At 35.8% G+C, this 15,000-nt stretch overlaps 1 protein-coding gene across 1 annotated transcript in view; it reads right to left on the bottom strand.

Annotated features, from left to right (window-relative positions):
- The window catches only part of LOC127863793 (uncharacterized), a 147,444-nt gene extending 135,831 nt beyond the window's left edge, over positions 1-11,613 (bottom strand). The window contains exon 1 of the mRNA XM_052403454.1: positions 11,603-11,613. The gene's annotated coding sequence lies outside the window, so the exon portion shown is untranslated. The remainder of the gene's footprint in view (positions 1-11,602) is intronic.
- Between the last annotated feature and the right edge of the window lie 3,387 nt (positions 11,614-15,000).

The following is a 15,000-nucleotide window of genomic DNA, read 5'->3' as shown; positions in this document are numbered from 1 at the left end:
GAGGCTATAATTAGTTTTTGAATTAAGCTAGCTAATTTCAAATAAGATACAAACACATCCCAATCCTAAAATTATCAGTAAGTTATAGTATTGTTTGCCTCTAGGCGCATAATTAATTGAAGGCCTAGTTTATCTGTTAATCCTCGCCCCATGTGGTGTCCCAGTGTGTACACTGATATTAATACACGATGTATTGGTCCACAATTAAATCTCTTATAAAAACATGTCTCTCAGGTGACTGAAAAATGGCTGTGTAGATACAACAAATACTACTACAACGGAGACTAAGATAACACATGTTACAATTAATTTGTCTTCCTTGCGTTCTTCTTATACGCCAAACACTTCTAAAACAAAAAAGCAAAAAGCCGCTACTGCTACTGATTCGGCTACTTTTACTGCTACTGCTACTGCTACTGCTGCCGCTGCCGCTGCCACTGCCAAGGCCGCTGCCACTGCCGCTGCCACTGCCGCTGCCGCTGCCACTGCCACTGCCGCTGCCACTGCCGCTGCCAGTGCTGCTGCTGCTGCTACTGATAGTGCTACTGCTACTGCCACTGCTACTGCCACTGCTACTGCCACTGCTACTGCCACTGCTACTGCCACTGCTACTGCCACTGCTACTGCCACTGCTACTGCCACTGCTACTGCCACTGCCACTGCCGCTGCCACTGCCGCTGCTGCTGTTGCTTCTGATAGTGCTACTGCTACTGCTGCTGCTGCTGCTTCTGCTGCTGTTGCTGCTGCTACTGTTACTGCTACTGATACGGCTACTGATACTGCTACTTCTACTGCTACTGCTAGTGCTACTGCTGCTGCTGCTGCTACTGCTACTGCTACTGATTCTGCTACTGCTACTGCTGCTGCTGCTGCTGCTGCTGCTGCTGCTACTGCTACTATTGATAATAATTCTCCTTCTACTTCTCTTTCTAATATTGCTAGCGATGCTTCATAATTTATTTTTAAATGTATCATTTTGTTAAAACAGGAAAGAACTGTTATATATATTTTCTTAAAGGGATCTTTTCACGCTTTGGTAAATTGACAAAATTGAAAAAAGTTGTTTCAGATTCGTAAGTTTTCGTTTTAGTTATGATATTTGTGAGGAAACAGTAATACTGAACATTAACCATGCTCTAATATAGCCATTATATGCATCTTTTGACGATTTTAAAACCTAAAAATTATAAAGCGTTGCAACGCGAAACGATTGAATAATTTGGAGAGTTCTGTTTTTGTCGTTAAATTTTGTGAAACTACGAAGATTGCTTATATAAGGTATAAAATACGTCGAGAATGTGTACTCGGCGGAATAGCTCAGTAGGCATAAGCGTTTATACTACAGGACTCTGCCATGACTCCAGGGGTCACTGGTTCGAACCCTGCTCCGGGCAATGTACATTTCCTTTTTTTTTTTTTTTTCTTGATTTTTTACTGGAGCTTTTATGATCCAATGTTTACATTTATCAATATAAAGCATTTAATGAATAAGTTAAAAAAAATGCCAAAATCTGTGAAAAGGCCCCTTTAAAGGTGTAAAGAATCTAAACTTTTCTGCGATTAAAGTTTTATTTAACTGGATTAGTATAGGCCACATAACAGACGCTATTGTACTGATTTGTACTAAACAACATTTTGTCATAATCAACAGTTTTAACATGCCGCAGTTTCCTTGGAAGTTGACCTTTGATTGGAGTTATGTATAAAACATTAACAAGGTATTTGTTGACAGTTTGTCCTGTCACGATTATATATTAGTTGAGCCAAACGTGTGATAAAGATCCCTTTTGGGGTGGCGATAAATACTATTTATATTGTTCAACAGTGGGAGACTGAGAAAACATATGTTACAATTAATTTGTCTACTTTGCCTGCTTCTTCTTTATATATTTTTCTTGCTTATCGTTTAAGTTTAGTTTTAGTTAAGTAGGTATATCAATTTACATTTTTTGATAGATATTTATTTGGATAGTAATAGTATGTTTTATTTGACTTGACATCATTGAACCGGTTTATTCATTGATAAGATCGGGATCTCCACAGGTGTTTAATCTCGATTGTTAGGTGGGGAGAAGGGTCCGAATGATAATGTTGTCGTCGGCTTACGAATCACATTTCACAAGTTTTAGACAAATATGCATACGTTATAAACCTAATTTAAGTATTACATAGATAATAACTTATCTTTATTTTGATGAACTACGTTTAAGGTATAAAACTATAATTATCTATGTGTTGTGTGCCGCATACATACCATCTTGCTTTTTTAAATTTGATCACAACGGTCCGAAGTCATAAACATTCATTATGCATGGTTGCTAAAGCACAGTGTATACTAACTAACCTATGTTTATTGTTGTTTGCTAGGGTTATTATTATTATGTTTTATTTTTTTATTATTTTTTTTTTGGGGGGGGTGGGAGGGCTTTTATAGAAGATTTCAACTAGTCCTTCAATTAACGAAAAAAAAATATTGGTATAGGAAATATAAAAGAGTAATAGACAGCTTCATTCATGCTGTTCTATTATGGTGTTTTAACGCATATAATTATGTATGGTTGATGAAGCACATTGTATGCTACCGATGTTTATTGTTGTTTGATGATGATGTTAAGTTGGTGTTGCTGTTGTTGTTAATGATGATGAGGAGGAGGAGGAGGAAGAAGAAGAAGAAGAAGAAGAAGAAGATGATGATGATGATGATGATGATGATGATGGTGGTGGTGGTAGTAGTGACGACGACGACGATGATGATGATTTTGATTATGATAATGAGATTTGAATTAAATTAATGCGCAAAGATTTTTCTTTTTAGCGGCCAAATGCAGATATCTGCGCTCGGCCGCTGTAAGGGTTATGTAATATTTGCAATCTACATAGGAGTCAATAGCAGATACCAAGCACCATATGCTTATGAGAAACAAAGCAAAATATTGGCAATCGCTGAAATCTCGAATATGACTTAATCATTTTATTAAATGAAAACCGGTAACTATTTTAAACGGTTATTATATTGCAACAACTTAGCGGTGTTTATCCAAAAGACCATTGTTATAATTACAGGGACGTCAATAGGCCAAACTATTCAGGAAATATGATTTGAGTCGTCAAGGATAGATTTTGAGATCAATGTACGTCCGATGAGATTTAAAGGGAGTTTGAGGCGTAGGGACAGATTCGTTCGAGTACGCGATCATTTGAGAACAAATTATGTTGAAGCTTTATCGGAATTCCGGAAATTTGCGATCGTTACCGATTTTTCCTGGTTCTTTTTTATTGATTCTGATAAGTTAGCGGCCGGCACGGACATGAATATTAACTGACGAAAACCTCTTCGCTACTTTCCGAAAATCTTCGACATGTTGCAAATATCCGTAATATTCCGCATTGTACTCACCAGAAATTGCAACTAGAAAGACTACAATAAATCAGTTAGCTACGGCTCGGGCGGGGATTTACCTTTTATCCCTGTAAGGGACCTAATGCCCCAGACTACCGGCTATTTTTTCCGGAATTCGAACTTGATACACTTGATATCCCTGAATTAAATATTTATATCCGCAATTTTGATCTCTAGAGTGCTGACTGTTAGTATTGTATTTGACTGGAATGACTGTCGATTATGTGTTTTTAAGATTAAAACAAGCTTACGAAGAACTTTGTGTTTGCTTTTTTGTACGCTTTCTTTTTAAAAATGTATTGTCCGCCACGGACGCAACAATTGACCAAATGTACCAGATTGTGGTCTCTTTAAAGTGCTATGTTTTTACTGCCGTGATATCTTTAACAAACTACACATTATTGATCGTGGACGTTTTATACTCTTATTGAATTTGTTTCCCCAAAATATGCTCTTCTATTAGTAGATGTTTAGGTGACGATGTTCTAATTATAGATCTTACACGGCCAAGAAACACTAGATAGGTCTTTGCAAAGAGAGCTGTTGGATATCGTGAATGCGTTCAATGTGGCCTGTTTATTTCAGAAAGCTATGTGCAATGTTTTATGGGGATTTCTATCAAATTGCCAATTGCAAAATTTGATTTAATTCATTCGGACCTACAAGCGGGAAACTTCTTCATTAAAATTCAATGGGCTTTTAAGAAGTTCGTTGAAAGGCCAAATTTGACGTTAAACAGCAACGCCGAAAAAATTGCTACTCAGTCTTATTTATCACTTTTTTGTAAGATTTACCAGTAGACGTTCTTCAGTGAAGTTAAGCAAACACACAGTGCCGACAAATATGGAAGGGTATTTAGGTAAAAATTACATCCTTCTTTGTGACAGTGTCATGATTCTTGATGGTACTTTCAATTAATATGTAGACACCTTTTCATGCTTGATGACACTTACATCTTGCCTGATGTCCAATGTCTATTTACATTCTGCTTAATGGTATCATGCATGTGTACAGATGCAACATTCTTGTTCGTTAATGCATGCTGCATATGTGTATGTTGGTTTGTGCAGAGAGACTTGTGCAATAGGCGCAGTGCATAATGAAATCAAATATTAATGCGTTTAATAAATTAACGCGATGGTAAGATGTGAGTTTCACCCAAGCACAAAGCAACATACTATCATGCATGATACAATGATGTCAATTGACAGTCATTCCGAAATGCTACGGAGGACTACGGAAATTTACGGCGTATAACGGAAATTTTATGTTATAGGAGAAGTTGCGCACCTTTGTAAGATATTTGCTACTGAACCGAAATTAACCGCGTGTTTGTAGACTTAACTTTTTTTTGGTTAATGACTAACCATAATTTTTGTACAGTAATTTACCTTCAATAACCAAAGAAAGTCTATGGATATATTTCAATATATGCTACTAATGCATGTATGCAGAGCTCCAGATAAGACGCTTAAAGTCGTAAAAAATTGAATTAAATTTAGTAATAAAGTAGACTTAAATTCTGTGCGTACGGTTACACATTGGAAAAATAAAATAAGAATTCAAAATGTGTGATCATGCGTAAAACTCAATATCAATGCATATAATGTAAACATTTTATCAATGAGTTCCCACTCGTCTAGGCCCTCATTACAATTATGAAATCAACAGCACTTTAACGTTATTATGAATAACAGACCATCTTTACAACAGTCGAAAAGCCGAACGTTTTCCATTATCTGGTCCTTTTATCGCAAAAAGTCTGCTGTAACCGGCAATTGTCATTAGCTCTTCTTAGACTATAAACCTAAATGCGGATGTGCCAAAAATTATATTTACATGAAAAAAAAGAATTAATAATAGACTTTAAGGCTGGATTATTATAGAGTGTAAACCAAGATTTTGCTGAAAAAGTTATCTGGAACTTTGCATGTATGTTGAGAGGAAATCGATTACATAATTTCAAATTTACTAGAGTACTTTTATATTGCACCACATAAAATGCTTTAAAACTATAATATTGAAGTGCACATATAAACTTTATTATAGATGGGTAGGTATTTCGTGTCAATCTCTTTCACATATGAAAGAGCTGTTGGTCACGCTGCTTTAAGTACATATAGATGCATGACACAATTTAGATTAAGCAAAATAAAACACTAGGTTTTGCCAAGAGTCAAATATATACGAGCAGTAAGAGCGTAATCGTGCACAGCGAGACTTACTCTTGTAGAATTGAAACTCTTATTGCTTCTTTCGAAATAATTTCATGTGTCCGATCTAATATGCAATATGCCCGGTGTTTTTTTTTGCGGATTAATGTTCCGTTTTAGATCCATAATTAACGAATGCCTCAATATTTTCAAAAATTAACACCGGAATAATGTTCACCGACATTTTTTCATACAGATTGGATATAAATATTATAGAGCTTAACAAAAAATACATTAAGCCCTGTTCTCCCGGCACACGTGCTGGACACACAGGTGGTTAGCGTGTGGCTATGATAATAATTAGTGAAAACATCTTTTTGAATGATAAATAATCATATTAAAACGAAAAATCAAATTTTCTATATAAAAAAAAATCACTACCGTTTTATATATAACAAGGTATCCAACTTGAAATCATCCGAAAACGGGGTGCATCGTTTTGAGCAGCCATTACTAAATTAATTTTGCAGCGATTTTCATGACCCGGTCTTATTCAACGCAGAAATGAATTTCCTTTTAGGAATGTATATATTGTTATATTTCTACACATGCTGGGTCAAATTTTAAGAAATAAAGCTATACATAATTCGCTTGACCCAGTTGTTATCGATCAGACCGTATTTATGAATGAAATCTCCAGTTGTAAAGACACAACTCCGCATTGGAGCAATGAAATCACCCTTGTGTTTAAATGTCAGTTGGTTGAAATGTATGTAAACAAAGGTTTGAAAATGCGCTGGACAGTTAGTTTTGATGCATAATTCTACGGCAAGCACGGTAAGAATGTGTTTTTTCATACGTTTTATTGAATTATGGTATCGAGGTTCGTGAACTTTGCAGGGAAAATGCCCATTTCCCCGTGAAGATTTCAGTCATGAATACTGTCTGATCGATCACAGCTGGGTCACGCGAGTTGGTGTATCGTGTTATTTTTTAAAAGTTGACCCAGTATTTGTTAAAAAATATTGCAAGACATATACATTTCCAGAAAGGAAATTTATTTCTGCGTTGAATAAGACCAAGATCGTGAAAATCGCTGCAAAATTGATGAAGTAATGGCTGTTTAAAACGATGCATCCCGTTTTCGGATGATTTCGAGTTGGATACCTTGTTGAATATATATTTAACTTATTTTTTTTAAGAAAAGTTGATTTTTCGTTATAATATGATTACTTATCATTCCAAAATATGTTTTCACTAACTAGTATTATAGCCACACGCTAACCACCTGTAGCTGGACAACTTTTTAAAAAACACTATACAAATTCAAGTACTTATGCACTTAATTGATTGTAAACAATGACGGTTGAAATCCGTGCGTGGGAATTTTTCTGGTAACCAAGAGCGACGTCAACGTTCATGACAACCTGTTTATATGACATTTATTTATTGATTTTTTTCCAACTTGATTGAAAATTATGTTTTATGATATTTTAATACATGTAGATGAAGTAGTTGTTTTCTCAACGAGGAGTACAATAGTTGTACAGTACTAGACACGAGTAATTGTAAACTTTCAGGTTTCTCTGTATACCACAGACATTATATAGTCATAAAATGATAAATATGTGTTATAGAAATTGTAATTATATAGCATGGTAAACAGACTAGAGAAATCTGAAAGTTTTCACGCCGTTTGTTCTGAATAAAATACATGTATACTTCTTGAGTGCCAATTGCATCTTACAAATAATCAAAAACATTCACGGCAGTCAATTCATTGTGTAAACTTACTGGTCTTCATGGCAATATGAACGTATTTAGTTTAATGGAGATTATATAACGAAGGGAACTAATTCAGCTTATTCAGTTTACTAGTCAAAATGATTCGGATGTTTTCGGCTTTTTTTTTCCGAAAAGTAATTTATTCAACATACGGAAAATAAAACGCGCGCCACCTGATGTCATAATTTAGTAACTTGCATTCTGCTTACTGCCTGTTGCTAACTGCCGTTGTTAATGACGCTTAGTGGCAAAACCGATTATGACTGGTTTCAGGAATAATGAACACACAAACATTGGATAGTTCACCAAGCATGTTGAAACAATCATCAAGTATAACGATAGAGAACAAGCATGTTGGAACTGTCATGAAGCGATGTTAGAATAAACATCACGCATAATGTAAATATTATTCATGAATGATGTAATGTTGCAGCAATCATCAAGTATAAACGAATAGACAACAAGCATGTTGGAATTGTCATAAAGCAAATTAGAATAAGCATCCGTCATAATGTAAATATTCACCACGAATGATGTAACTTTTACCTAAATATCCTTCCATAGACATGTGTTGTTACTAAAATAGACATAGAGATTTGAGCATTGGGAGTGAGCTAATCATACTGTGCTTTAGCAGTATTTACGGAATACCGTTAGTGCCCATCGTGGTTACACATTAAAATCCAGAGGGCGAGAACGAGAGAACGCGATAGTACGATGGCGACAATGTGACAATACGATGATGACAGGGTGACACTACGATGGCGACAATGCGATAGTACGATGGCGACAATGCGAGAACGCGATAATACGATGACGACAATCAGACAGTGCGATGACGACAGTGCGACAATACGATGGCGACAATGAGATAGTACGATGGCGACAATACTACAGTTCGATAGTGCGATAATACGATGACGACAGTGCGAAAATACGATGACGACAGTGCGACAATACGATGGCAATAGCCGACAGTGCGATAGTACGATGGTGCCAATGCGATAACGCGATAGTATGATGGCGGCAATTCGAAAATGCGATGGCGACAGTGCGACAATACGATGGCGACAATGCGATAGAACGATGGCGACATTGCGATGATACCACGGCGACAGTACGATATGGACTATCGCATTGTCGCCCCCGTACTATCGCACTGCCGCCATTGTATTGTCGCACTGTCGCATTGTCGTCATCGTACTAGCGCGTTTTCGCAATCGTACGAACGCATGTCGCATCGTATTGTCGCACTGTCGTCATCGTACTTTCGCGTTCTCGCATTCTCGCCCTCTGGATTTTAATGAGTAACCACGGTGGCCCTAACTGTATTTTGTACAGTAAAGTGCGTAAAATCTGGTTTGGAATAACAATTTTATGCCGAAACAGATGTTGAAACCCGACTTTGTTTTATAAGTAGTAGTCTAAATATACAATGAGTTTTCCGAGCATTAAATAAAACATATTAAATAAAATTCATGTTTCGTATCAGTTGAAGTTCTTGTTAATAGTAGAAGCAAAGAAACACAATAAAACGCTGATTGGGGCTTACTAATTTGAGGCAAGAAAAACCACATCGCGCTATTATATATAACATATAACGCGCATCCGCAAAGTTCGAGCGCCCGTCTCGGTGCCGTCGTTTCCGGTAAAGTTTCGCACAGGAGCTACCGATGTTTGGTATGAGACCACGAATCATGGCTTGACTTTATATATCAGTCAGCGTAGTACCTGACCAGACTGCGCGGTTGGACAAGCTAGGATGGACCAACTTCGGCCGCATATGACATAAGACCCATTTTCGTATGACGCGGGTCATCTGACCTTTATAATGTGTATATAGCTTTGAATGGAATTTGACACATAGTTTTTGGCATGGACTTATGTTATGTTAATGTGTTGCACGCTTTCAAAAGCAGAGGGCATATATAAGATCAATTATACTACGGAGTTCATTTTCTGTTGCAAAATGAAATGCAATAAAGATTGTTACTCAGCGGTGTGTACAGTATGACAGCGTTGTCTGTCTGCGATGCATTTATACTGGTTCTAAGCTGGCATACTCACCAATTGGACTCAACCATCTGCTCGAACAAGAATGATAAGTTCTACTAGCATAAACCTTTAATTGTAACTCATTTAAAAATATTCATGTTATTTATATTATTCAATTTATTATTCAAAATATAATTATTATTTCCCTTTATTGTTGTTTTTCGCATTAAGAAACTTATTCGGCTTACGAAACTGAAAAATCCCATTGGAAAAAAAATCCCATGGGAGAAAAAATCCCATGGGAGAAAAAATCCCATGGGATTTAAAAATCCATGGTTTAAAAATCCCATGGGATTTTTTGTTTTTATTAAACACGACCTAAACGCATTAAATATCGTAGTTGTTCATCATTTCATAAAATATGATGTTTCTGAAAGTTTCATGAATAAATCTCTCAAAATAAGAAAAAAAATCCCATGGGATTTTTTTCTCCCATTTTTAAAAATGGTATTTTTTTATTACTAAATATTTTTATATATAATTGGCATAAAAACCAATATACAGTCCTTAAATAACGTTAAAATACTTGCAAACGCAAATAAAACACGTTTTTTAAAATGTTCAAAATCCCATGGGATTTTTTCTCCCATTTGCAAATTATGGGAGAAAAAAAATCCCATGGGAGAAAAAATCCCATGGGAAAATCGAAAATCCCATGGGAAAATGCAAAAATCCCATGGGAACCCCAACTTTGTTTATAAATTTCATAGTGAAGAAACGCGTTTTTTGAGTGAAAATAACCAATTATTAATCAACGATAAGACTTTTATCGCATACTATGTCTCAAAGTAGCAAAATCTTTAAGAAAAAGGTGGTACTTAAGTTTGCGAAATTTCGGTTTCGCAAAGTTTTTCCGGTGGCCGTTTATATGTATTGGTTAACATGTATTCATTCAAGGTGTGTGGCTTTAACCAGCTGAAATTAAATTACAAAATTTGAATGTGATGACAACAATATATTTTGTTGTTTTGATTGACATTTAGAGTAAAACGATTTACAAACGTTCGAATTTTTATATTGACCTTTGGCCTCTTGCGCGTGGCTCTTACACCTTAGATTTAAACATAGGAAAGAGGTGGTTCCTGTGCGTGACATGCAAGGTTAAGCTATGCTCTTGACAAAATTTAGAATATATCGAATCCAACAACTGTAACGTAGATGTCCTAAACAAACAATTCTTACATTGTTAAATGAATACGGAATAGTACGCTAGTCAAATGTTCCAAGAATTTGTATCACTCGAGTGACTCGTGTGATGCGAACAGCACAAGCCACAATTGACTAGCGTAATATTCATTTTATTATATACAACAACTAACGAAAACAGTTAACAATTGTTTTGTTTACTTTAACCAAAACTGACAAAACAATGACTAAAACGGTAAGCCATAGTTATCTAAGACGCGGTATAAATACAGTTTATGTAAATTAACGTGAAAAAACATCGAACCGGAAAAACACAGGTTTCCGACACGGTTACCTTAATGCCATCGTAATCCAATGTTATAACAATCAAGTGACCACTTAATCCGATGTTATAAAAAAAACGTTGAAAAACAATATACACTTCCACTTCCATCTTCCATGTCTTTATCGAAAACTTAGTTAAACCACACTATTTTATTGTATTCCTATCGAAATATACATTTATGCATGATAAACACACACTCCAAAATACTTTTGAATTCGTTCGATGTTTTTAACAAATAATTTACTGTTAAAAAACACCACGTCAAATTGTTATTATTTTTTTTTTTATTTCAGTTTTTTTATTTTTTATTTGATTAAAAAAACTATTGTGGTTCGTCAAAAAATAACGTCAACGATGTACTGCGTAATAATTTCGTAGTAAAAATATTTATGTTTTCGGTGTGCGTGTAATATGACGTCATTAAAGGGTCGAAGTAGTACGGCTAGTAGGTGTTAATACGGAATGGAACAGCGAAAATCGTAATAGGGATTATTTATTCACGATGATACAACCAGTATTTTGTTAAAAGCATTAAAACAGGTATATAATAAAATACGAATATACCGAACCCAACAACTGTACGTTGATGTCCCAGACAACAATTGTTACCTTTGTAAATAAATAGAATAATCGAATCCAACAACTGTACATAGATTTCTCAGACAACAATTCCTACAATTATAAAAATAAATCGAATATATCGATACCAACAACTGTACGTAGATGGCCTATACTTACACAGCGGCGATCTATGGTTGTTTGGCCATGGTAACGATAGTGGCGACCATTCCGGTAACAACGAACAAAAATATGGAGAGTATAGATAGTGGAAGTTCTGATAATACCGGGGCGGGTGTCTTCCTCCCACACACGGGCGCTTTGAATGAGTACTCGCCACGAAAGCGGGCCAGGCCGACCAACATACCGAAAACTAAGCCACAGAACGCGCCCTGCAAAAAGGGGGAGAGGTTATTTTAGTTTTTTATTTAAGCTCGATTGAATATAAAGCATAAGGTTTATTGAACCGTTCGAGTCCGTATTCTGGGTAGAACTAGTGATTGGTGTCTTAAAGGGAGACGGGTATGTCTTGAGTACATTAATGATATAAAACTTTTAAACTCATTACCATAGTACTATTTCGAGTATGTATAATTATTCGGTAATGCAGATACATAATTAATAATGCTGACAACCCTTCACTATTGATATATATCCGAGACTCAACAATATTGTATTTATATCAACAAAAAGATATACCAATTATAAAGCACATGAATAAGTTAATAAAATTGAAATTATTGAGGCTATTTGGGACCGTTATAATGAAAAGTTATTCTTCACTAAGCAACATGATTAATAATATATAAAAGATTGAAAAAAAAAAATACATCTTCTGTAAATGTATTACTATATGTGGTTAATTAGTTTTCGTTGAGTTAACTGTTTATCTGATCCACTAAGTTAACATTTACACATCGGGGGTAAAAGACCCTCACAAGTTCTCAGTTATTTTTAAAAATCACATTAACGTGTCTACGAACATGCATTTTCTCAACAGCGCAATTTCATTCCGACTAATATAATATATTTAACTGTTATCCTAGCATAAGCTTAATTACAGAAAATGGTAAAAATCCTTTTAGATTTAGAAAAACAATTACACGTACAAAGCCATACCCTTTTCAGAAACAAGTGTTGGGAATGTAATCTATATGAAATGAGAATGTGAATGAAACATAATTATTTTGAAATAATGTATATAATTAACTTATAAAATAAACACTCTTGATATTGATAGATTACTAAAACATGCCCAAAGAGATAAATAAATCACAAAACAGTCTGGGCAAGTATATAAAGAGAGTAAGAAATAACAAAACCCTTTGGTATTCACAGATGAACTTTCCAAGTAAGCTTAGCCCTTGTAAGCTTTACCATCGAGTAATGGGAATGTTACCAGTATTCAAAAAGATTCTTCAAATGACTGCATACTTGTTCGTTTATAATCGCTATGTTCAGGCCTTAATACTTTGCATTTTTCGAATGTTAACTGCATTTTGTTTATATTATCGATTTAGATCGCGTTGGTATTTTGGGATCGTTTGTCAATTATAGCTGAACTCGTATATATTACTTATGAGCGGGACTCCTTGCTTACAAGTGATTAATCGTGAGTAAGCTATGGCTAAACAAACTGCTCGTTAAGGCGAGGCCAAAATATGGCTAGGAGGAAAATACAGCATATAGGTGGCTGTAGGAAACTGGACACCTCCTGGATATACACATAGAGCTCGGTACCAGTCAACCGCAAAAGACGGGATCCAGATGATACTTATAACGACGAGGACAATCACGAACATCCTAAACCATAGGCGCTCGATGTCAATGACATGTTGTTTTTTTATTTTTTCTTTTTAGTTAACCGTTGTTTATTATAATGCATACACATACTAAATTAATCAAAACTTTCCGACAAACGTCTTCTTAAAAAAAGATAGTTCGACTATGTACATAGATATTGACAAGGTAAATCACTCGCCATTTTCTAAAGCAATGGAAGTGCGTCATTATGCATAGTTAAATCGCTGTCATCCCGCTCGCTTATTGAATTGCGCGCAAAGCCGGGAACTCGCTCTTTCTTTTCTACTTTCAGTTTCAGACAGAAACCTCCACAGCCGATGCGATAAAATCCCTGTAACTATTGTTTCACTCATTTATGGGGTAATCAACAAAATATAATGTAAATTGCATACACATGAATCATACTTACCAATTGTTTGACTTGATTTCGTCTGCCATGGTGATTTCCAGAAAAAAAATCAGCACGTCAAAAAACAAATCTGGCGCCCATAGTGTTTAGTGGCTGTTATTGTGTATAAAGAGCGAGATTCCCGGCCTGTGCGCGCAATTCAATAAGCGAGCGGGGTGACAGCGATTTATTATGCATAATGACGCACTTCCGTTGCTTAGAAAATGGCGATTGATTTACCTTGTCAATCTATGTACATAGTCGAACTATCTTTTTTTAAGAAGACGTTTTGTCGAAGATTTTAATTAATTTAGTATGTGTATGCATTATAATAAACAACGGTTAACTAAAAAATAAATAAATAAAAACAACATTGTCATTGACATCGAGCGTCTATGCCTAAACACATTATATGGATATACATATAGAGCTCGGACCACATTCGCATGAACGGGATCCAGATGATAGTTAATCTAGACGAGGAGGAAATCACGAACACCATAGAATACACGTTCGCAAACAGAAAAATAAATTAGAAATGAGCATCGCAATGGGGAAACATGAAATGTATGCATGTGCGTCAAGTGTCGTCCCAGATAATCATGTGTGTGTATGTATGTGCGTCAAGTGTGTCCCAGGTAATCATGTGTTGTGTATGTATGTGCGTCAAGTGTCGTCCCAGGTAATCATGTGTGTGTATGGTGTGCGTCAAGTGTCGTCCCAGGTAATCATGTGTGGATGTATGTGCGTCCAAGTGTCGTCCCGGGAATCATGTGTGTGCATGTATGTGCGTCAAGTGTCGTCCCAGGTAATCATGTCATGGTTGTTTGTGCGGCATGTTGTCGCCGTCCGTCCAGGTAATATGTGCATTAGCCCAGGCTAATCTTGGAAGACATTTTAATCGCAGGCATTTTGCAATGTTTACCTAGATCGAGACTCAAATAAACATATAAGAGCGATACTATGTAAGTTATGTACTACTACTGTTTTACAGATGTTAACTAAGGTTGTTGCTCTAAGATTTTGTACATCAAGTTTAACGTGTGTGCCTTTAAGACGCCTTGCATATTCAGATTGTCGAAGGGACCTATATGTATGTGATATATAATAAGCCAATCGAAATATATGTGTTCCATCAACGGTCCCTATGGATTTAATACACGCATATATCCAATCCTTTTCACACATAGATAATGTAAGTTTGAAACAATGGACTAATTGGAGTGTTTGGCGGAAAAGTCATACTGTAAGATTTCATACATCATTTTTTTTAGATTCATACCTTCCCACAATCATCAGCTCCAGTTCGGACGCCTTTCTTCCGGATGTGGGTCCAGATATCCATTGGCGAATATGGTGCTGCTGCTGTTGAATATTGACGTCAACG

Source organism: Dreissena polymorpha, unplaced genomic scaffold, assembly GCF_020536995.1.
Source record: "Dreissena polymorpha isolate Duluth1 unplaced genomic scaffold, UMN_Dpol_1.0 chrUn038, whole genome shotgun sequence".
In the NCBI taxonomy this organism is placed as follows: domain Eukaryota; kingdom Metazoa; phylum Mollusca; class Bivalvia; order Myida; family Dreissenidae; genus Dreissena; species Dreissena polymorpha.
This window is presented reverse-complemented; position numbering and strand designations above follow the sequence as displayed.